Here is a 23,883-nt window from a genome sequence, read left to right as displayed (position 1 = left end):
CTGTGTTCCACGGCAACAGCTGAGGATACAAGTCTGAGTAAGGCACCATCTGGTCCTTTTAGGAATCCTTAGGTTAATAGGGAAAACAATGTGTAAACAAATAATTATGATACCGCAGGGCAAGTATGGGAAAAAAAAAGACTACCGCCAAAACCCACTGTGTGATTACTGTGTGCCAAATACAATAACCTTGTATTTTATCTCATTTAATATTCCCAAGCACCCTATCAAGTGGGTACTATTATTATAGAGATAAGGACATTAAAAGGAGAATAATTTGCTCAAGCAAATGTAATCATTCAAGGTCACTCACGTAAGTACGAGGTGGAGCTAGGCTTTAAAGCCACATCTTCTGGATTGAGGGCCACAGTCTCTTAACCACTATGCAATTTTCTATGTAAAATTTTCTATAGAAAGGAAACTGATATTTATCAGAAGCCAAATGCTTCTTTGTTTAATTCCCTCAATAGTTCTGTGAAGTTGGCACTGTGTCTATGTTATGGTTGAAGCAATGACATTCGGAGTGGGACAGGTTCTTAAGTCTTGTTTGTGAAACTCCAAAGCCCATGTTCCTTCCAGTAAATCAAATCCAAGTGGGAGGATGACGTAACCAAGTACCTGAGAGGCCGTGAAAGACTTAAATGTGGGGAGAGTGAGCTGCATCTAGAAGAAAGAACAAAATGTGACCAGTTGTGGAAGAAAGAGAAAGAATATTGCAGGTGGTGTGATTAACTGGAGCAAAGATGCAGGAGGCATTCTTGAGCACGCCCCATGAAGGTGTGGTCAGACATCCAGTGTGGCTGCAGCATGGGTTATAGCAGGGCTACCTCGTTAAGCTGCAGCCAGAGCCATGTGGCTGTCTCATGCTTAAGAGTGTGCATGTGTGGCTCAGTCCGGGGAATGCACAGAGCTTTTCAAGGAGGAGGATGGCACAATCAGATTTGCATTTTAGACAGATCTCCCTGGCAGCTGTGTGGCGTATGGAGTGGAAGGCAGGCAGTAATTGGATTTGTTTAGGTGGCAGAATTGACAGCACGTGGTGACTGAGAGAGGCATGTAAGATGAATTCAAGGTTTCCAGCTGGGGAGCCTGGTGGCAGATTACAAAAACCAAAGAAGAGCAGGGTTTGCTTGTTTGTTTGTTTGTTTGTTTTGAGATGGGTCTCGCTCTCTCGCCCAGGCTGGAGTGCAGTGGCACGACCTTGGCTCACTGCAACCTCTGCCTCTGGGTTCAAGCCATTCTCCTGCCTCAACCTCCCAAGTAGCTGGAACTACAGGCACACACCACCACGCCCTGCTAATTTTTGTATTTTTAGTAGAGACGGGGTTTCACCATGTTGGCCAGGCTGGTCTCAAACTCCTGACCTCAAGTGATCCACCTGCCTTAGCCTCCCCAAGTGCTGAGATTACAGGCATGAGCCACCGCGCCCAGCCAGAAGAGCGGGTTTCTAGGGGAAAATGTTAAGTTCGGGCTTGTCATGTTGAGTTTGAAGTCTTTGGCACATTGAGCAGTACTATCCATGAGGCGGCTCAAAGAATTTTGAAACTCCAGGGAAAATATGGAGTTAAATTTTTGTCATAACATACTTGTCTAAAACTCAAAGAAAAGGAATAAGAACAGGATGAAACAGGAAAATAGTCAATCTGGTCTAGCTTGTCTTCTTTGTGTTTTGAGGGGAGAAGGGAGATGCTTACTTTATATGGGATTTTTCCCTCTCTCTCTTTCTCATATAGTTGGGACTTACTGAAAAAAAACTCATTGCAGGCTTTGAATCCCAGCGACACTCATTCCGCAACATGCTAACCACATCCTGGTGATCCCAGCTTCAGAGAGGAGAACATGGAGACTTGAGTTCACTGTTGCGGTGAAGTCCTGCTCTGGCCCCAGGCAGGAGAAGTCAAGATCAAAGCTCACAATGCAAATATTGTTCTGATTAAAACCAAACTTTCTGCTTTTGATGTGGGCCAACCTCCATTGCTGGTAGGAACAAGGGAGGAGTATAGCAAAAAGACACTGGCAGTAAGTATAAAACCAGGATGCACTCAATTTAAAAGACAGAGAGAGAAAGAAAAAAAGAGAGTGATGAGGATGGGGGTAGACAAAGAAAGGAAGAACAAAAGAAAGAAGGAAGGAAGGAAGGAAGGAAGGAAGGAAGGAAGGAAGGAAGGAAGGAAGGAAGGAAGGAAGGGAGGGAGGGAGGGAGGGAGGGAGGGAGGGAGGGAGGGAGGGAGGGGGAAAGAAGCTGACATCAGCCCATGCCTAGGGAGGGAAGGAAGGCGGGAGGAAGGGAGGGAGGGAAGGAGGGAAGGAGGGGAGGAAGGGAGGAAGGGAGGGAAGGAGGAAGGGAGGGAAGGAGGAAGGAACAAAAGAAGGAAGGAAGGAAGGAAGGAAGGAAGGAAGGAAGGAAGGAAGGAAGGAAGGAAGGAACAGAAAGAAGCTGACATCAGCCCATGCCTAGGGAGTGGTGCAGAGGACCATGTAACAGGGTAAAGCACAGTATAAGTGCCACTCTTTTGTCAAGGGCCCAATTCTTTCCCTCTCTCTCTCTCTCTCTTTTTTTTTTTTTTTTTTTTTTTTTTTGGGACGGAGTTTCGCTCTTATTGCCCAGGCTGGAGTGCAATGGCGTGATCTCAGCTCACCGCAACCTCCGCCTCCCAGGTTCAAGTGATTCTCCTGCCTGTCTCCTGAGTAGCTGGGATTACAGGTATAAGCTACCACACCCAGCTAATTTTTGTATTTTTAGTACAGACGGGGTTTCTTCATGTTGGTCAGGTCGGTCTCGAACTCCTGACCTCAGGTGATCCACCCGCCTCGGCCTCCCAAAGTGCTGGGATTACAGGCGTGAGCCACCGCGCCCAGCCTCTCTCTTTTTTTTATTATACTTTAAGTTCTAGGGTACATGTACACAATGTGCAGGTTTTTTACATATGTATACACTGCCATGGTGGTTTGCTGCACCCATTAACTGTAAACTAGTTCAACCATTGTGAAAGACAGTGTGGCGATTCCTCAGGGATCTAGAACTAGAGATTCCATCTGACCCAGCCATCTCATTACTGGGTATATACCCAAAGGATTATAAATCATGCTGCTATAAAGACACATGCACACGTATGTTTATCAAGGGCCCAATTCTATGGAGGAAACAGCAGAGCTCCTCAGATTACCAGTCCTCCATTCTAGTCTCACTGTGCTGTGAACTGCCTGTGGGTCTTAGGGATATCTCCCGACACCTCTTTCAGGTCAGTTTCCTTGACTGACACATAAGCACTGGGGGCTCTCTGTGGCTTCTTTCAGCTGTCTAACATTTACATTCCATGGCTGCTTCCGGATGTTCTCTTATTCTGGGGTACCATCTGCATTATTTTTTGGGGAGAAGGATGCCTGATCTCCTACAGAGTAACGAGACACAAGGAGGGTGTCTGAACCATTTCTACAGACTCCAAGAGGTTCTAACCAGCCCAGGTCACTTCTACTTTTGAAACCTGTGGACACGTTTTGATGTTATAAAATGCCAAAGCAGGATTCCCAAAACTCTCACATATTTTTAAATGCTTGTATTTTGCAAATAGCCCTTATTTACAACCAAAATAAAACTTCATTTGGGAGCAATGTCAAGAGTCTTAATGTGAGGCCTTTTATGAATATGAGGCCTCCTGCTAAATGGCCCACCTGCTTCCCCCACATAAGCCTGGTCATATCAGTACCCCCAGGAGCTTGGCACATGGTTGTCACATGGTGAATAATGAAAAAGTACTTCCTAAATGAGTAAGTGCACACATGGATGAATAAACAATCTACATGTCCTTGGGCTCTGCATACTTCATTAGGAAAATAATAAGGTGGCAACAGGGCTCTCTAAGAAGCATGCAGATTAAAGTTCCCCTCTATGGTTGGCCAGAACCCAAGAAATCACCTAACCAATAGATCTAAGGAACAGCAATGAGGGCTTTTAATTAGAAGTAGGAATTCACATTCTAGTTTTAGTAGTAAGCATCTAATACCAATCTTTCACTAGGATACATTTCTACCACTCAGATTCAGAATGGGGAAGGATAGAAACCATAGACTGGGTCCTTTGAAAGAATTCCTACTATGGTTTCATCTGCTGTTGTGTGCTTCATATATGTTTTTGCAAGGATTAGGAGTAAATAGTTGGTTAAACAAATCCTTACCCCATGGATACATAGGGGCCTCAAAAGACTGACAAACATGTTGAACTTGGAAAAATCCCAAGACCATGCATCACAATCTTGACACTACAAGTATCTGTTCCCCACCCAACTGAGCAGATGTTATTGCTCTCAAAGCTTCATTTTTCAGCCAATGCCTCCTGCTAGATTTACCCACCGAGGATTTCTGATTGATAGCTACAGAGGGGAGAGCCACCTTGAAGTTACAATTTTTAAAAATTAGCTGCTAGATTTTGGGTATGAACATCTCAAAATGATAGGTCCCTTTCTCCCAATTTGCCACGGATATGTTCCAAACAGTCTGTGCAAGTCTGTGCTTCAGATTCACAGCCCTTAGAAAGAGGAAAACATAACTTGACATCTACCTTCCTCACTGGATTCATGAAGAGGATTAATGAGTTAATAAGCATTAAGTACTTTGCAAGCCACAGGTGACTGGAAAACATTATTAGGACCACATTTTTCCTACCAAAGCAGTTCAAGCTTTGAACAGAAGGTTAAATCCCAGGAGAAATGTCTACTTCTAATACGGGAAACTGGATGCCTACTGTCAGGTAATAGGATGCCTGTTAAAATGCCCTGGGTTATCCAGTCACTAGTGACAGGGACAGATTTAGACAATATGAGGGCAAGAGTATCCCCCAAAGCACTATTGAAAGTAACTGAAGTAATAAGCAATTCCAATTAACAGTGGCATCTGCAGCAGCAGCAGAAACACTTTGGTTAGACTGATGTTTCTCTGAACTCGCTCCCTTTCTCAAGTCTGAAAACCTTTGCTGTTTTGCAAACTACAGCTCTGTTAACAATGTCTGGTCATTTACTTTTGCCACATCCAAACTTTGTGTGCGCACAAACATGACCTAGTTGAACTGCAATAATTGTATTATTTGATACAACCCAGGTGGGTTCCAAGGCTCTTGTTAGCAGGGAAAACACAAAGTCATAAAGTTCACTTCAGGCTTAGATATGTCTCTTTCCTGTTCCCAGGAACATTTCTTCCTGACTCTATATTTACTCACGCAGTACAAATAATGTGAAATGGCTAAGCAGCTAAAAACTTACAGAAAGATCTCTACTACGCCACAAAATGATATTCTATTTATTTCGCAACCCAGGGCGCCTAAAACTCTAAGACAACTTTAGTCACCAAAAAAGGTGGAAACTTTGGATGCATTTAAGAAGACAATGACCTCTAAATCAGGAATCTTGACCTCTAATTTCATCAATGCTCTGGCATTTCTGCAAACTTTTCATTTTCAGAACAAAAGGATTCGTCTAGTAGGACAATGAGGAGTAGATTTTAGGATGAGAATGGAGGTAGGGAAAACACTTACAAAGCTATTGTAGGACTTCAGGAAAGATATAATATGACTGAAAGAAATTAGTGGTGGTGGGAATTCAAACACGGATTGATTTCCGAAGTGCATCAGGCTTTTTGCTAGCAGCTGAGTCTTCACTGCCATCAAGAGTCCCTGTCTCTGTGAACACCCAACACACATATAAATAACCTTGACATATATTAACTGCTACAACTGTAGCATGAATAAAATGTCTCAGAATCACAAGTGGAGAAGCAATTGATTGAGACTGGAATAGTCTAAAATAACTTAAAAAAAATGACATATTGAATAGGATTTCACCCGCATCAGAAGGAGGGGAATAGCTTTCTTGGCAGCATGATGCATGCACCTGTTTGGCAGGCTCAATGCCTGGTGAGTAATTTATTCATTTATCCACTCCATCATTCATTTGTTCATTTATTCATTTATTTATCAGGCCTCTGCAGTATGTTACGCTCCACGTGGGGCCCTGGATAAATTATATTGAGTAAAGGCCAGTAGGCACAGAGGAAAAAGTATTGGATGTCAGGCTATGAAGTTTCAGTCATATCCTGATAGTCATAGGATCTAATCAAGGATTTTCGAGCAGGCAAATGACATGATTACCACCTCTATTAAGTAAAATAGCTCTGGCCAAAAATAAAATGTAAGGCTGGACGTGATGGCTCATGCCTGTAATCCCAGCACTTTGGGAGGCCGAGGTGGGCGGATCACAAGTTCAGGAGCTTGAGATCATCCTGGTCAACACGGTGAAACCCCGTCTCTGCTAAAAATATAAACATTAGCTGAGTGTGGTGGTGTGCACTTGTAGTCCCAGCCACTCGGGAGGCTAAGGCAAGAGAATCGCTTGAACCTGGGAGGCGGAGGCTGCAGTGAGCCCAGATTGTGCCACTGCATTCCAGCCTGGTGACAGAGTGAGACTCTGTCTCAAAATAAAATGAAATAAAATAAAATAAAATTTTAAAGTGGAGAGTTAGAAAAGCTGATGACTGAGAGCCCAACTATAGAAGATATTGCTGTAATCTAGAAACAGGGTAAGATCTGGCTAGGACAAGGGAAGAGGTCATAAAAAGAGGAATAAACATTTGCAAGCTGTGGGTAAAATGAACTCTGAGAGATAGGAAGGGACGGAGCCGAAGTGTTAGTTTTCTGGCTTGTGTTAATAGATAAAGCATGAGGCTGTTACCTAGAAGGGAGTTTGACAGGAGAGTGAAAGATGATAGTTTTGGTTTGAGGTGTGTTACATCTGAGAAATTTCTGGGTTGTCCATGTAGGAACATCCAGTGGACATGCCTGTAGTTCAGGATAGAGGCAAGGGCTAGAGAAAGGGATGTGAGGGTTGTCTGCAAAAAACAACATAATATATCCACGTAGGGCTCTGGATATATTAGATTGAGTAAAGACCAGTGGGGGCCAATGAAAAAGTGGCGGATGTGTTGCAAAAAAGTAACAGTGGATGACACCTTATTAAAAGCCTATTGAAGACATACGAGGAATGATGATCTAGTTAAAAAAAAAAAAAAAAAAAAAGAAAAGAAAAAAATAAAGATCTGTGTCAGAGCAGAAGAACCAGGAAAGAGTGCTATTGTGATGCCAACAAGGCAAGAAAGAATTTCCAGAAAGAGGGCTGGTATGCAGCAGGAAGTGCTGAAAACACAACCCCTTCTACATTTCTTTTCACCCCACCACCAAATTGGATTGCCCCATTTGCAGACATATCCTTGAATATCTCCTCTTAAGCTACGCTTTAATATGTATCTGTGACTATGGCATATATAATAGCTAAATATGAAACTCCATTAACATCAAGGTTTTCTGACTCCACTTTGGTGAGTCATTCAACGTAATCGGGAGTTAGAAATGAGCAACAGATGTGTCACATTCTTTGAGCAGTGCTCAAAGAAACCCAAAATGGTCAACGTGTAAACTTTTCTAAAATATGTTTTCCTGACATTATGGATGATAATGAGGTTTTTGAAATTATAAGTCAAAGTCATTTACTTTATAGCATTTCCAGAAAAATCTGAATTGCAGAAATGCCATGTTTCCAAGAAACAGTAATGATTTCAACTCTGTTTTCCCTCTTATATCTTACTCTTTGGATAACCAGTAGCAAATTTCTGGAAGGGGAAGGGTGCAAAACCAAATCAAACTGGCACCACAGATGATCAACTGACATCTTCATAGCAGTTTAGTTCATGTTTAAAATTGAAGAATAAAGCACCATACCTGTTAAGTATCTCTTAATAAGTGGTACTTCTTAAAGTAATGAGTTATCAGGGTAGATAATTTCCCTTTTTGTAAAAGTAACATACAATATTTTAAGTTCACCTTTTGTTTTAATTTTATTTAAAATAAATGTGGTCAGACAGAAAAATATTAAGAGCAAACTCATTACAACTCAGGCCCAATTTGACGTTGAGTAATTAAGCCAAACGCCTTCTTGTCCTGTGCTATGCCCCATGATCATCTAATCCCTGGTTTCCTTTGAGTGAAGCGAAAGTTCTTTGCTCAAATTAGATCCATAGAGAATGAGACTCCAAAAGAGGTCGGTGGACCTGTAGGCAATCGGGAATGTCTGCTGAATCAGTGATTCTTCACTTTAAAAGTAGTAAGTGGTGGGGAGCAAAGAGATAATGTCTAGAGTTGATCATCAAGGAAATGTAGCATAAGCATATTATTAAAGTCAGGGTGGTAACCACTAAAAGAGCTAAATATGGAAACTGTTAAAAGTGGTTTCCTCTGGGAAGTAAGCTAGGCATTGAGGAGGCTGGGGAGGGCTGAAGCAGACACTGTGCTTTGCATTATAAGACATCCTGTACTTTGCCATTTTTTTTTAACCAAAGATATTTTTCACTTGGATAATACATGAAAATGGCGAGAAAAAGAACCATGAAAACTATTAAGTGTTATTACTATATATTCACTTACTTTGGCTTATGTAATAGATATTTGAATTTAGACTCACAATGTCACAAAAAGACTAACTTCTATCTTACAAATAAAAAGACTGAGACTCAGACAAGTTAAGTGAGTGACCCAAGGCCATGGAACATACAGTCAAAGCAAGAGCCCAGCATTCCTACTAGGTCTGTGTATTATACGTGTGTGGCCAGCCTACCTCTTTTTATGAATTTCACAAAACAGAGAATGGACTCATTCTTATTCAGGAATTTTCAGATGATTCTACAGGTCCTCCTGGAAAATTATATCACAGCTCAACCTCAGTAGACATTAGAAATGTCTAATGTTAAAGAGAAGAACAAGGAAAGTCCTAGGAGCTGGGGCATGGAGTTGGAATTTCTAACAAAAAGTCTGTCTCTAGCATGGGAGAGATCATATCATTCCATATGGCAGCCACTACTGACATACAGCCAGATGTATTAGTTTGCTAGCGCGGTCATAATAAATGATCACAAGCCAAGTGGCTTAAACAATGGAATTTTACTGTCTCATTATTCTGGAAACAAGAAGTCCAAAATCACGGTGTGAGCAGGATTGGTTCCCTCTAAGGAGCTGTGAGAGAAGGAACTGTCCTGGGCCTCTCTCCATGGCTTGCTGGTAGACCATCTTCTTGCTGTGTGTCTTTACATGGTCTTCCCTCCATGCATGCCTGTGTGTTCAAATTTCCCCTTTTTATTTTTTTATTTTTTATTTTTATTTATTTATTTTTTTTTTGAGACGGAGTCTCCTCTGTCGCCCAGGCTGGAGTGCAGTGGCCGGATCTCAGCTCACTGCAAGCTCCGCCTCCCGGGTTCCGGCCATTCTCCTGCCTCAGCCTCCCGAGTAGCTGGGACTACAGGCGCCTGCCACCTCGCCCGGCTAGTTTTTTGTATTTTTTTTGGTAGAGACGGGGTTTCACCGTATTAGCCAGGATGGTCTCGATCTCCTGATCTCGTGATCCGCCTGTCTCGGCCTCCCAAAGTGCTGGGATTACAGGCTTGAGCCACCGCGCCCGGCCAAATTTCTCCTTTTTATAAGAATACCAGTGATACTGGACTAGGGGCTCATCCTACTCCAATATAACCTCATTTTAGCTAATTATATTTGCAACAATCCTATTTTCAAATGCAGTCACCTTTTGAGATACTGGGGATTAAGATTTCATTATATGAATTTTGAGGAGACACAGTTCAACCCACGAAACCAGGAAACAACAAAATCCTTGAAGCCTTCCCCTGAAACATTTAGAGTGTGTTTTTTAAAAAAGTTTTTTAAAAGTTAAAATCAATTGAAATACAACATTTATTGGTTAGAGATTTACAGCACATTTACCTATTTTTAAAAACTCTATTAAATAAAATGGAGAAAGAAACCACAACATTATCTCCTAGAATGTAATAATAATTTAAATTATGGATAAATATGTATACATACATACCTACACATATATATATGTAAAATGTTATACTAAACATAACAAATGTTATATAACAGAGTTACCATTCAATAATGTAAAAGCATTCACCTAACAGTACATGAAAAAGTTCAACCCTCAAGTGGATATGTCACGTTTTAAGAGGTCTTGTCAATTATAACTGAACCACTAAATGAAATCTGAGCACCTCAAACTGGGAAAACTCACATGAAAATTTAAAATCCAATTTACTTTCCCATTTGACCATGATATTTACCTTTTGCTTTTCACTCAGAAAGAAAAACAAGGATAACAAGTTTCTCTTTGATTTCCAGTCAACTCTTCATGCACTGGTCTTTATACTAAGAACGTATATCTTCACAGGAAGTTTAAGAGAGAAAAAGTGTCTCTTAACAAGTGTGTCTAATCAATAGTTCCTCTACAATATGCAATTGTATACTAACCTAAAAAGCTTCTGCAAATATGTTTAACTTGGCTTAACTATTCTGGTTAACTTTGAACACAAGTTCTGCTAGCAATCTAACAGAATAGCAAGTATTTCTCATGGAAGTAAATTATATAAATTATATATCACTGATATTTTCCAAATACACCTACTTCTCACTCTTAAGTTGGTTGGTTTTCACTAACTCATTTCACCTACTCACTCACTTTTACTGAATCATTCAACAATCATGGGAATATCTCAATCTAAATGTGGGTTGCTTTTTTAAAATTTATAATACTGCTGCTTGGACTTGGAATGCATTGTTTAAAATGAAAGTAATATTACACATGTAGAATACACATTGAATATTGTATTGAATACACATGTGCATTCAATAAATGCATATTTAATCATGAGATGAAAGAAAATAATGTCAATACCCCTAAACAAAACCTAAAAATATATGAAATGTTTTCTTATGGAAGAAACCTTTCTCCTTATTTTTCATCTTTTTTCAAATTCTCCCTTCTCCTCCTCCAACTTGCCCTGATAGTGTCTTGGCTTTCCCCTGAAAATACCACTTTGTAAACCCTTTTAGTCCTTTCCAATTCTAGAAACTGCTTCTTCAATCTCTGTCCAACTTCAAGGGCAAAGAAGAACAATCAGTAAACTCTGTTCCCTACCTACTACCCCTTCCAGATTCAGTTGGTCCTTCCTAACTGTATGTTCGGCATACAAAGATTCAACCAACTGCAGGTGAAAATATTCAAAATAGGTAAAACAAACATTTTTTACCAATAAAATTATTTTTTAAAAATGCAAGTAAATAACAATACAGTATAACAACAAGTTACATAGCATTTAGATTATATTAGGTACTATAAGTCATCTAGAAATGATTTAAAGTATATGGGAAAATGTGTGTAGGTTATATGCAAATACTCCAGGTTTTTTTTGTTTTTGTGTTTGTTTTTTTTTGGACAGAGTCTTGCTCTGTTGCCCAGGTTGGAGTGCAATGGCGTGATTAGTGCTCACTGCAACCTCCACCTCCTGGGTTCAAGCAATTCTCCTGCCTCAGCCTCCCAAGTAGTGGGGATTACAGGCACCCACCATCACGCCCAGCTAATTTTTGTACTTTTAGTAGAGACTGGTTTCACCATGTTGGCCAGGCTGGTTTTGAACTCCTGATCTCAAATGATCCACCTGCCTCGGCCTCCCAAAGTGCTGGGATTACAGGTGTGAGGCACTGCGCCCAGCCTGCACCATTTTTATTAAAGGGATTTGAGTATCCAATGATTATGGTATCCAAGGGAGTCCTGGAACCAATCCACCTCAGATACAGAGGGATGACTGTACTGGATCTCCTATAATATCTCAATAAATTGCATTTCATAAGCTACTCCATGATGTGGCAGGTCATAACCATGAGCCACTTCTCAGAAAGTGTGCTCAGAGTCCTGGCTGAGTGGGCATCTAGCCACATGGCCTGATTTCCTGGACACAGCTGTCTGGACAAAGGAGAGACACCTGACCCAAGCCACACTAATCAGATCATTTGGAATTGGAATATTCTTGGTGTGGAATGCTGTGGAAAAATGATGCTAAAAATGGCAATAACAGCTTTTTCTTTCCAAGATGGTGGATTGGAGGCATTGTAAGCATGCCTCTTCCACTTGAAAAGACAAAATAGTGTATTGAGATTCATGCTGTCAACAGTTTTCCAAGAAGCAACACAGGAATTTAAAAGAAAAACAGAAAGAAACCACAGACTCTTGGAAAGAAGCAGTGGGCAGCAGCCTACGCTGTGAACCAGGAGAAAAACTGAGTCTGCAGAGTTTAAGGAGGAGAGAGACTGCCTCCGTGACACAACCCCACACTGGGGAGTCCAGGCCAAGGGGAAGGCCTCAACCCTACTAAGTGCTGGAGCTGATTTAGTGAGTGCTGGGGAATATATGAGAAGGAGTGGCATCAAGACTCCAGCAGGGATGGAGGGAAACCATTCTTGATTCCACCTCACAGGGAACCTTGCAGAAGTCTGCCAGCTAATTCAGGCAATGGTGACAGGTTTAGAGAAACCCCCAGCTGAGATTCATGATATAATCTTGAGTAGGAACGAACCCCTATGACCAGAACCACTGAGAGAGCAGGAAGTGTGCTACAGCCATGGGCACAGAAGTTGGGCATTTCTGTTTCCTGGGTGAACCAGGAGGGGTATGGCCTGAAAGCCATGATTTCTGTCTCAGTCAAGAAGGGTTATGGCCCAGGGCAGTTTTGGGTTCTGAGTACAGGCTGCCCGGAACCTAGCTAGCTGCTGCTAGCAGAACACTGTGGGTGTCGGACCTCCCTTGCCAAATGCGTGGGAGCTGAGTGCAGCTTACTGCCACCTGCTATTCCCCACGCTCCACGTAGATCATTTGGTACAGTGGAGGCAGCTTTGCTCCTCACTGGAACACTACTGCAGCAGCCAGAGAACTGCCCTCTGATCCCCATTGGGGCTGCTGCTTGAGCCCACACATGAGAAGCCAGTGCATGGACTTGCCTGACCTGGCCCCCATGTGGCTTTGCCCCTCCACCCACCCTGCTAGTGAAACACAATTAACAGGGAATTTTGGGTTCTCCATGACCCTGCCCACTGCCTGAGACCCCAGAGTACCTACTCTGGGAAACACAAGGCAAGCACAAATCCCACTGTTACTACCACAGCTGGCGCTCTTTTGTAAGCACCACCTGCTGGCTGGAAGCCAGCCATCCCAGCCCCTTACAACATCTGCAGGCACAATAACACGGCACTCAGGAAGGAAAAACTTGCACAACCTCAGCTATTGCCATTTCCTGCATTATGCTGGCTAACCAGGAGGTCTTCAGTCTGTCCATGTGCCCAGTACATTACTACTACAGCTGGCATTTGAGAAATTTGAGAAAGCCAATACACTAAGGCTATTTATAACTAAGGAAATCTCACACAATCTACGTGACTTCCCTCCTACTCCCATCAGAGCTGACGCAGTACCTGCTGCTGGGAGACTAGAGGACAGGTTACACCACTGAACTGTCTGCAGATATTCCCCAGCAACATTCTGGGGTGCAGAAACCCCACTGGGTGGCTAGACTAAGAGGAGCAGAGGGATTTCCAGTAGTCTGACTCTCAGGGATTGCTACTCCTAGGGAAGAGGGCATGCACCACATTAAGGGAGCACCCTGTGAGGCAAAAGAAATCAGGCTTCAGGCTTTGCATCCCTGCACTTTCTACTTAAGGGAAGTCTGTTTCAGCAGAGGTACAGGTGCAGTGCTGGGTTCAGTGAGAAAAGTCTGGAGCTCTAGCCCAATGGTCAGGCAGCCCTGGTGCTCATGAAGGGTCTTAGAGAAGGGACTTCTCCCCCTTTCCCACCACTGCAGACACAGCTGGGGCTTTTACCACAGGAGTTCAGCATGGGTACATCTGTAGACAGCCTTTCTGGAACACTTCAGGGTGACTGCATCTGCAGGAGGAGTACCCTCCAGGTTCAGGCTTGCATGAGAGATAGAGTCACAATCCCTCCCTACATAAAACATCAGCATTCCTACAGATGAAAAGAGGTACTGGTCTGATCTGAATAGCCAGAATACCAGGTCAAGAGTGTGACTGGAAGGATTGCTTTCCTGCTGGCTTGGAATGGAGGCTGTGGTGGCTCCTTCCATTCCCCCGAAATACTTCAGCGCGTTTCACTGAAAGCTTCCCCACCTACCTCTGTTGAGTCTGTGACCTTGGCACACTATTAGGGTAATATGTTTGTCCACCCGCTTTAGCCATAGCCAGATTTTACCCATAGCCATCTCCCACTCGCCTGAAGCCTAAACTGTTCAACCCAATGAAGAAAGTACGAAGGAAAAAAACCATTTTTTAAATGCATACCACTGGGGAATAAGATAAGCTTCATGAGACCTCTGCCATTCCAGCCTAACAGGAGATGGTGAACTTGCTCACATACCTAACACATCACTATTACAACCAGCATCTGAGAAAGCCATTACACAAGGATTCTCTATAAACAAGAAACTCATACAGAGTATTCACCATGGAAAACACCCAGAGCTGAAGCTAGGTGACAATAACCTAGAAACATTAAAGTCACATCCTCAAGAGAAAAAAATTTTTTACAAAAGTTGAATCAAAAATAAATTTTAAAATAATTAGATGAAATAGTCAACCTAAAAAAGAAAAAATGAGAAAAATAATTCAGGCAATATGCAAAGAATACCCCCAGAAGAGTACACTAATTCTACAGCAGTGGATCTAAACCCAAATGCAATCTTTGAAATACCAGATAAAAAATTCAAAAGGTTGATTATTAAGTCACTAATGGAGATACAGGAGAAAGGTAAAAAAACAGCATAAGCAAATTTCAAAAACAACTCAGGATATGAATGAAAAGTTTTCTAAAGAAATACATATTTTAAAGAAAGACCATCAGAATTATTGGAAATGAAAGACATATTTAGGGATCTATAAAATGAAGAAGAAAGCTTTAACAATAGACTAGATCAAGTAGAAGAATTTCAGAGGCTGAGGACAAGGCTTTTGAATTAACCAAATCAGACAAAAATGACCAAAAAAAATTAAAAGAAAGGAATAAAGTCTCTAAGAAATATGGAATTATGTAAAATGGCCAAACCTATGAATCATAGGGGTTCCTGAGGAGAAGAAAAAGCAAAAAGTTTGGGAAACCTATTTGAGGGAATGATGAAGGAAAGCTTCCCTTGTCTTGCTAGGGATTTAGACATCCAAATAAAAGATGCTGAAATAATTCCTGGAAGATTAATTGTACAAAGAAAATCATCAAGATATATAGTCATCGGGCTATCTAAACTCAACCTGAAAGAAAGAATTCCAACAGCAGTGAGACAAAAGCATCAGGTAACCTGTAAAGGAAAATCTATCAGACTAACAGGGGACTTCTGAGTAGAAACCTGATGTCTAGAAGGGACTGGGCTCCTATCTTTAGTCTCCTTAAATAGAATAACTGTCAGCCAAGAATTTTGTATCCAGCAAAGCGGAGCTTGCAGTGAGCCGAGATCGCGCCACTGCACTCCAGCCTGGGGCACAGAGCAAGACTCCGCGTCAAAAAAAAAAAAAAAACTAAATTTTATAAATGAGGAAGAAGTAAAGTCTTTCTTAGGTGAGCAAAGGCTGCGGGAATTTGTCAGTATTAGACCAGCCCTACCAGAAAGGCTAAAAGGAGTTCTAAATCTTGAAACAAAAGGCTGTTACACATTGGAATAGACATTCCTGAAAGTTTAAAATTAACAGGGTTTATAAAACACTAAGACAAGTAAGAAAACAAAGTCACTAGGTAACCTTTAAATGATGACTAGAACAGTCATTCACATTCACATCTCCATATTAATGTTGAATGTAAATGGTCTAAATGGTCCAACTAAGATACACAGATTGGAATAACTGATTAAAAATCATAAACCAAATATCTGCTGTCTTCAAGAGATACTGCTAACATGTAAGGATTCTTATAGACCCAAGGTAGGGGGGTGGAAAAAGATATTTCATGCAAATGGAAACCAAAATCAAGCAGTAGTAGCAATTCTTATATCAGATAAAACAGATGTTAAAGCAAAAACAGCATAAGGAAAAGACAAAGAAGGTCATTACATAATGACAAAATGATCAATTCAACAAGAAGATATACCAATTCTAGATACATATGCAGCTAACTCTGAAGCTTCCAGATTCATAAAGCAGTTACTATTAGATATATGAAAAGAAATAGTCAGCAGCACAATAATAGTGGGAGACTTCAACACTCCACTGACAGCACTAGACAGATCACTGAGGCAGAAAATCAACAAAGAAACACTGGACTTAAACTGTACTCTAGCTCAAATGGATCTAAAAGACCCTTATAGAACATTCTACCCAAGAACTTCAGAATACACATTCTTTTCATCAGCACACAAAACATTCACCAAGATAGACTATATGACAGGCCACAAAACAAGTCTCAATAAATTTTAAATTATCGAAACAGTATCAAGTATCTTCTCAGAGCACAGCAGAATAAAATTAGAAATCAATTCCAAAAGTAACCTTCAAACCATGCAAATACATAGTGATTAAACAAATCTGCTCCAGAATTATTTTTGTGTTAACAACAAAATAAAGATGAAAATTTAAGAATTTTCTGAAATGAATGATCACAGTGACACAAATTATCAAAACCTCTGGGATATAGCAAAAGCTGTGCTAAGAAGAAAGCTTATAGCACAAAGTGCCTCTATCAGAGAGTTTGAAGGATGAAAAATTGATAATCTAATGTCATCCCTCAAGGAACTAGAAAAAAAAGAACAAACCAAACCCAAAGCTAGCATGTAAAAAGAAATAAAAAGGATCAGAGCAGAATCTAATGAAATTGAAACCAAAAGAAAAAAAAAGTCAATGAAACAAAAAGCTGGTTCTTTGAAAAGATTAATGAAATTGAAAAGCCACTTGCTAGATTAACCAAGCAGAGAAGAAATTCAAATAAGCTCAATTAGGAGGAAAAATGGAGACATCACAACTGACACTACAGAAATACAGAATATCATTTGAGACTACTATGAACAACTCTATGCACACAAACAAAAAAATCTAGAGAAATTGGATACATTCCTGAAAACATATAACCTCTACCCCTTGCTTGAATCAGGAAGAAATAGACATCCTGAACAGATCAATAAAAAGCAATGAGATTGAATCAGTAATTTTTAAAAAGCTGCCAACAAAAAATAGCCCAAGGCCAGACAGATTCTCAGTCAAATTCTACCAGACATTCAAAGGAGAATTGGTACCAATTATACTGAAACTATTCCAAAGATTGAGAAGGAGAGAATCCTCCCTAACTCATTCTGCAAAGCCAGTATCACCCTGATACCAAAGCCAGGAAAGAATATAACAAAGAGAAAGCTGCAGACCAATGTGTTTGATGAATACAGATACAAAAATCCTGTACAAAATTCTAGCAAACCAAATCCAACAGCACATCAAAAAAGTAATTCACCATAATCAGGTGGGTTTTATCCCAGGGATGGAGGCATGTTTCAACATATGCAAGTCAATAAATGAGATTTATCACAACAACAATTAAAAACAAAAGCCTTATGAACATCTCAATAGACACAGAAAAAGCATTCAATAAAATCCAGCATCCTTTTATGATACAAACCATCAAAAAACTAGACCTACAAGGAATATACCTCAAAATAATAAAATCCATATATGACAAACCCATAGCCAACATCATACTGAATGGGAAAAAATTGAAAGCATTGCTCCTAAGAACTGGAACAAGACAAGGATAACCTCTTTCACCACTCCTATTCAACATAGTACTGGAAATCCTAGACAGAACAATCAGGCAAGAGAAAGAAATAAAGGGCATCCAAATTGGAAAAGAGGAAGTCAGATTTTCTGTTTGTCAATGATATAATCTTATAAACAGAAATCCCTAATAACTCTTCCAAGAGATTCCTAGATCTGATAAATTAATTCAGTAAAGTCTCAGGTTACCAAATCAGTGTATACAAATCAGCAGCACTGCTATACACCAACAACAACCAAGATGAGAATAAAATCAAGAACACAATCCCTTTTACAATAGCAAAAAATAAAATAAAATACTCAGGAATTTACTTAACCAAGGAAGCAAAAGATGTCTACCAGGACAACTGCAAAACACTGCAGAAAGAAATCAGAGATGATACAAACAAATGGAAATACATCTCATGCTCATGGATAGGAAGAATTGGTATCATGAAAATGGACATACGGACCAAAGCAATCTACAGATTCAATTCAATTTCTATCAAAATGCCAACATCATTTATTAAAGAATTCAAAAAAATCATCCTCAAATTCCTATGGAACTTAAAAAGAGCCCAAATAGCCAAGGCAATCCTAAGCAAAAAAAAAAAAAAAAAATCTGGAGGCAACATATTACCTGACTTCAAATTATACTACTGACAAAAGACTAATATCCAGAATCTACAAGGAACTCAAACAAATCATCAAGAAAAAATCCAAATAATCCCACTGAAAGTTGGGCAAATATCATGAATACTTGAAGCCATGAATTTCTCAAAAGAAGATATACAAATTCCAACAAACATGAAAAAATGCTCAACATCATCAGGGAAATGCAAATTAAAATTACAATGAGATACTACCTTACCCCAATCAGAATAAACATAATTAATTTTTTTTTTAAACCCACACAATAGATGGTGGTGTGGATGTTCTGAAAATGGAACATTTATACACTGCTGGTGGGAATGTAAATTAGTACACCTCTATGGAAAACAGTATGGAGATTTCTCAAAGTAGATCTACTATTGGATCCAGCAATCCCACTACTGAGTATTTACCCAAAGGAAAACATTAACTATATTAAAATGACACCTGCATGGGTATGTTTATCACAGCGTGATTCACAATTGCAAAGATATAGAAATGACTGAATGCTCATCAACCAAGGAGTGGGTACCACTCATATATATATGAGTACTAAAGAAGCACACAAGCACACACACGCACACCATGGAATACTACTCAACCATAAAAAAGAACAAAATAATGTCATTTGCAGCAACTTGGATGAAACTAGAGGCCATTATTCTAAGTGAAGTAACTCAGGAATTGAAAACTAAATATGTTCTCATAAGTGAAGGCTAAGCTATGGGTACATAAATGCATACAGAGAGGTATAATGGATATTGGAGACTCAAAAAAGGGGAGAGTGGGTGGCGGTAAGTGATGCAAACCTATCTATTGGGTACAATGTACACTAGTTGTGTGATGGGTGCACTAAAATCCCAGACTTCACCACTGTAAAATTCATCCATATAACAAAAATCTACTTGTACCCCTAAAGCTTTTAAATCTTTTTTAATGGCAATGGCAGAAGAAATACATTCATAGTCATTCATTCATTCATTCATTCTTCTCCAAATATAAACTAATTGCTTGCTGCTAGCCAAGTACTGTGGCAAATCCCATATCTTACAGTGTTTTTAGATGGTAAGTGGAATGATTTAGCTAAAGTATAGTGTTAACCTAGGAAATTGGAAAATTGGGTTGAAGCTAAAATTGTAGCAAGTTTTGATGGTATTTCAAAGGTTTGGGATTTTATTTTATAAAAAGGTAGCTGGTTGTACAGAATGTTGTACACTAGCTGATTCACATAAGAAGTCCTCTGCTTCTCCATTATTTCCCTTTCAAGACTTATACTTTTAATGGAATCAACATTCACTGAAATATAATTTCAACCTTTTTTGTTACTAAGATTGAAGTGTCTATTATATTATGATTCTCCCTGACTCTAATTCAAGGCAAACTCTATCGAAAGAAGAGAAAAGAAGGTGGCCTCTCTATAGGTCTGTGTGTTGGTGCTTTGTTAATACATTTCTATCTTTGGAATCTACTCTAGGGCTCCATACTAAGAGGTGCTCAATCTGTGCACACCTAAAATGAATAAGAAACATGTATCATGAGCTTGGAGATGCAACTGGGATGGAATGAGCTAAAAAAAAAAAAAAAAAAAAAAACCATTCAGGATTTCTGAAGGAATACCTTGCTGGGTGTGGAGAGTAAGTCTGTGAAATGTGCCTTATCTGGCATAATGAGAGGGCAGGGGAAAGAGAGGTGGAAGGAGAACCAAATACTTTCAAAGAACAACATTGCGTCCTAAGAAGAGAGTGATTTAACGGTATGCAACACATCTGTGCTTTGCCCAAAGGCACAGTGATTAAGAAATACTGTTATCGCCTTCAAATGCAAGTTTTCTGAAACATTAAATACGATAACCTCCTGGTGGATTTTTCCACGGCAGTTGCAGTAACTACTTCTAATCAAGCTGCTAAAGAGATAAAGCAAGTTGAGATCTAAGAAAGAGGACACAGGTTGCCCGCGAAGAAACGCTGTTCCCAAATGTGATCTATCAGGATACAGTCTATTAAGTGTTTCACTCAAGGAAGCAGCTCCGCTAAAAATATTTTTTTCTTCCATCCAGTGTCCTGGGTTTCTGAGAACCAGAATTATGAAGATTTGGGTGGTTGGGGTCTAAGGAGTTGTGTAACTGCCGATCAGCCTATTAAACTTAAAACTCTACATTGTTCTAACTAGTCAAATACAGGTTTTCCTAAGGTGATTTTAAAAATCCTATTTATTTAATACAAGATTCTAGAGCACATTAACAATTCAAGAATTAATCTGAATTTTAATATTGCTGCCAGAACACCCCAAAATTATTAAGAGTTTTTGAAATATTCATATATTTGTTATTCGAAGCATATGAAAGAACTTTTATAAGTGTGACTAGCTCACAGTGTCTTTCTCAATGATAAAATATGCCTCAGCTTATTTTTTAACACAGGTCAAGCGTGATAAAATTTTTTTATACTGTAGAAGGAAAAAAAAATCCTGCAATTGGTTTAGTTATGACAATAATAGGGTGAGATCAGAAAATGAGGCTTTCTTTCCATATGGCTCCCTTCCCCTTCATAAACAAACTGAAGGAATGGGCAGAGATGGCAAGTTCAGTATTAAGAAGGTAAGCTCCACTACCAGTCAGCGAGAAACTGGGGAGACTTCGAGAAGTTCTTTAGACCGTACAATATTCTGAAGGACGACGCAACCCAGTAACTTGGAATGGAATACTGAATTTTTTTTTTTTTTTTTTTTTTTTGAGATGGAGTCTTACTCTGTCGCCCAGGCTGGAGTGGAGTGGCACGATCTCATCTCACTGCAAGCTCCACCTCCCAGGTTCATGCCATTCTCCTGCCTCAGCCTCCTGAGAAGCTGGGTCTACAGGTACATGCGGCCATGCCTGGCTATTTTTGTTTTTCTGTATTTTTAGTAGAGACAGGGTTTCACCATGTTAGCCAGGATGGCCTCGATCTCCTGACCTTGTAATCCGCCCGCCTCGGCCTTCCAAAGTGCTGGGATTACAGGCGTGAACCACCACGCTCAGCTAGAATACTGAAATTTTTTAAAGTATATTTCCCTCTCTAAACTTCCCGCACCAGTATTCCCAGCTCCCATCAGCTCAAGTTAATTTATGACAGCGTTAAAATTTCTCAGACCTTCACATACAAAACTCAGAAGGTAAGCCCCTTCCTTCACTTCTTTCAAATGACTAACTAGAGGGACTTCTGTAAAGTCTGCGTTACTTAGAGAAAACTATTCAATATATAAGTAGTATATGTACTATTATATATATATACACACACACACACTCAAGTATATAAAAATATGTACTACGATGTACAAGGTAAATATATAAAGAGGGGCTGTTATTAATGATAATCTTGTTGATTAGTTTTACAACAGCATCAAGAGACCAATTCTTTGATTTTCACTTGGTAAGTGCTTTAGGTTACGCTGGTAATATTAGTTTTTATTAGTAATTCAGTCAGTACTGATTGAAGATTTACTGCCATCTTATTCCCTACCCCTTTGCCCCATTTCTTAGTTGCTGCTCCAAGCTCTGGTTCCTCTAAAATTGGTGAGAGGAGACAGGGCTTCAGAGAAGGAACCACACCTTCCACCAGCTGTTCTTCAGTCTTCTGAGAAGGACCACGGCCATACCTTCTGAAGAGCTTCTTGGTTTACCATTATCTTTACAAACCATTTTAAAACCCTCTACTTTCTGGTTAGTCTATCTCTAGTGACTCCTGGTTTGCTGCAAACCAGAGTCTCAGACTGGTTGAAAGGCTATAATTTTGAAAGTCACGTAAATAAGGTTGCCAGATTTAGCAAAGAAAAATGCAGTTGAATTTAACTTTCAGATGAATGACAAATATTTTTCATCATAAGTATGTCCCAGGCAATATTTGTGAAATACTTATACATTTAACATTTATTTGTATCAAATAACTTTTTTATTCAGCAATGATACGTATAAAGATTTTAGGAAACCTGTTAATTAGTGCAGTTGCATAGGTATCAGATTTTGACTCTTTTAGAAAGTGGAGAAGTTACTCTCTGGTAACTGTACTCATAGCAAGGCTGGCATGCATGAGAGCAAAATTTAGTGGTGCTGTATGTACCAGGGGACCTGGTCCCACCTATTTAATAAATACAAATAAATCTGAACAACCTTCGCCATTGCTCAGCATTCTCTGTCCTGACCACACACCTAGAGGTGATCAAGAATTTATCTGAACACTTAGTAAAGACAGGTGGTGTCATTAGATATTTGACAAAGAGAAAAAATATCTAGAATGCTAGAATTTAGTTACTATTTACTCATTTCATACACTCCCTATTAACTTCTAATGAAATTTATTCTAAATCCTCCTACAGTGGATGTTAGTTTCCTAGGCCTGCTATAATGAAGTATCACCAACTGGATGGCTTAGACAACAGGAGGTCATTGTCTCACAGTTCTGAAGGTTAAAAGTCCAAGATCCAGGTATCAGCAAGGTTGGTTCCTTCCGAAGACCGTGAGGGAGACTCTCTTCCGTGCCCTGCTCCTAGTTTCTGGTGTTTGCTGGCAATCCTTGGTGTTCCTCGGCTTGTAGATGCATCGTCCCCATCCCTGCCTTCATGTTCATATGGCCCCTCCCTGTGTGCATGAATGTTTCCAAATTTCCCCCTTTTTATAAAGCCCCAGTCTTACTGGATTACCACCCCCGCTAATGACCTCACTTTAACTTGATGATATAGTTTGAATCTGTGTCACTGCCCAAATCTCATGTCAATTTGTAATCCCCGAGGTTAGACTAGGGTCCTGGTGGGAAGTGATTAGATCTTGGGGGTAGATTTCCCCCTTGCTGTTCTTACGATAGTGAGTGAGTTTTCAAGAGGTTGTTTCAAAGTGTGCAGCACCTCCCCCTGAGCTCGCTCTCTCTCCTGCCACCACGGTAAGACATGCCTGCTTCCCCTCCTCCTTCTGCCATAATTGTGAGTTTCCCAAGGCCTCCACAGCCAGGATTCCTGTACAGCCTGCAGAATCATGAGCCAATTAAACCTCTTTTCTTTATAAAGAAATACCAGTTTCAGGTATTTGTTTATAGCAGTGCGAGAATGGACTAACACACTTGATTACTTCTATAAAGACCCTATCTCCAAATAAGATCACGTGTGTGGTACTGGCGGTTAGGACTTCAACCTATTAATTTTGGGGTGATACAGTTAATCAAAAAAATAGGGATTAAAAAATGCAAAAGTAGAAAGCCTGGAGAGGAGAGCCAGAAATCAACAACACAGGTCTGGAATTTAAAACTGAAAGAAAGTCCATTTGAAGAGGGAGGTTCCCAGTGCCTGGGACGTGCTCCTGAGAGTCTAACTATTATGACCTGGTGGGAAAGGGCTGATGAGGAGACTTATATGAAAGCTGCTTTGCAGGGAAAGCATGCTGTTTTCACACAGCATGAAAATAGGCAGGGGCAGACAGGAATGAATTATTTTGCATCCACTTTTGGCCCTGGCTCTGCAAGAGAGCATTCCTTCCCGTTCCTAAGTCTCATGATTCTTCCCTCAGTCTATGTGTATGGCATTTAGTATTTGAACATTCATGT

The 23,883-nt window shown here is 40.1% G+C and overlaps 1 protein-coding gene across 1 annotated transcript in view; it reads right to left on the bottom strand.

Moving 5' to 3' along the window:
- The window catches only part of SNTB1 (syntrophin beta 1), a 279,233-nt gene that overhangs the window by 238,423 nt on the left and 16,927 nt on the right, over nt 1-23,883 (bottom strand). The window lies entirely within an intron of this gene.

This window comes from Macaca thibetana, chromosome 8 (genome assembly GCF_024542745.1).
Source record: "Macaca thibetana thibetana isolate TM-01 chromosome 8, ASM2454274v1, whole genome shotgun sequence".
Classification (NCBI taxonomy): Eukaryota; Metazoa; Chordata; class Mammalia; order Primates; family Cercopithecidae; genus Macaca; species Macaca thibetana.
Note: the sequence above shows the minus strand (reverse complement) of the source record. Positions and strands in the feature narration are given on the sequence as shown.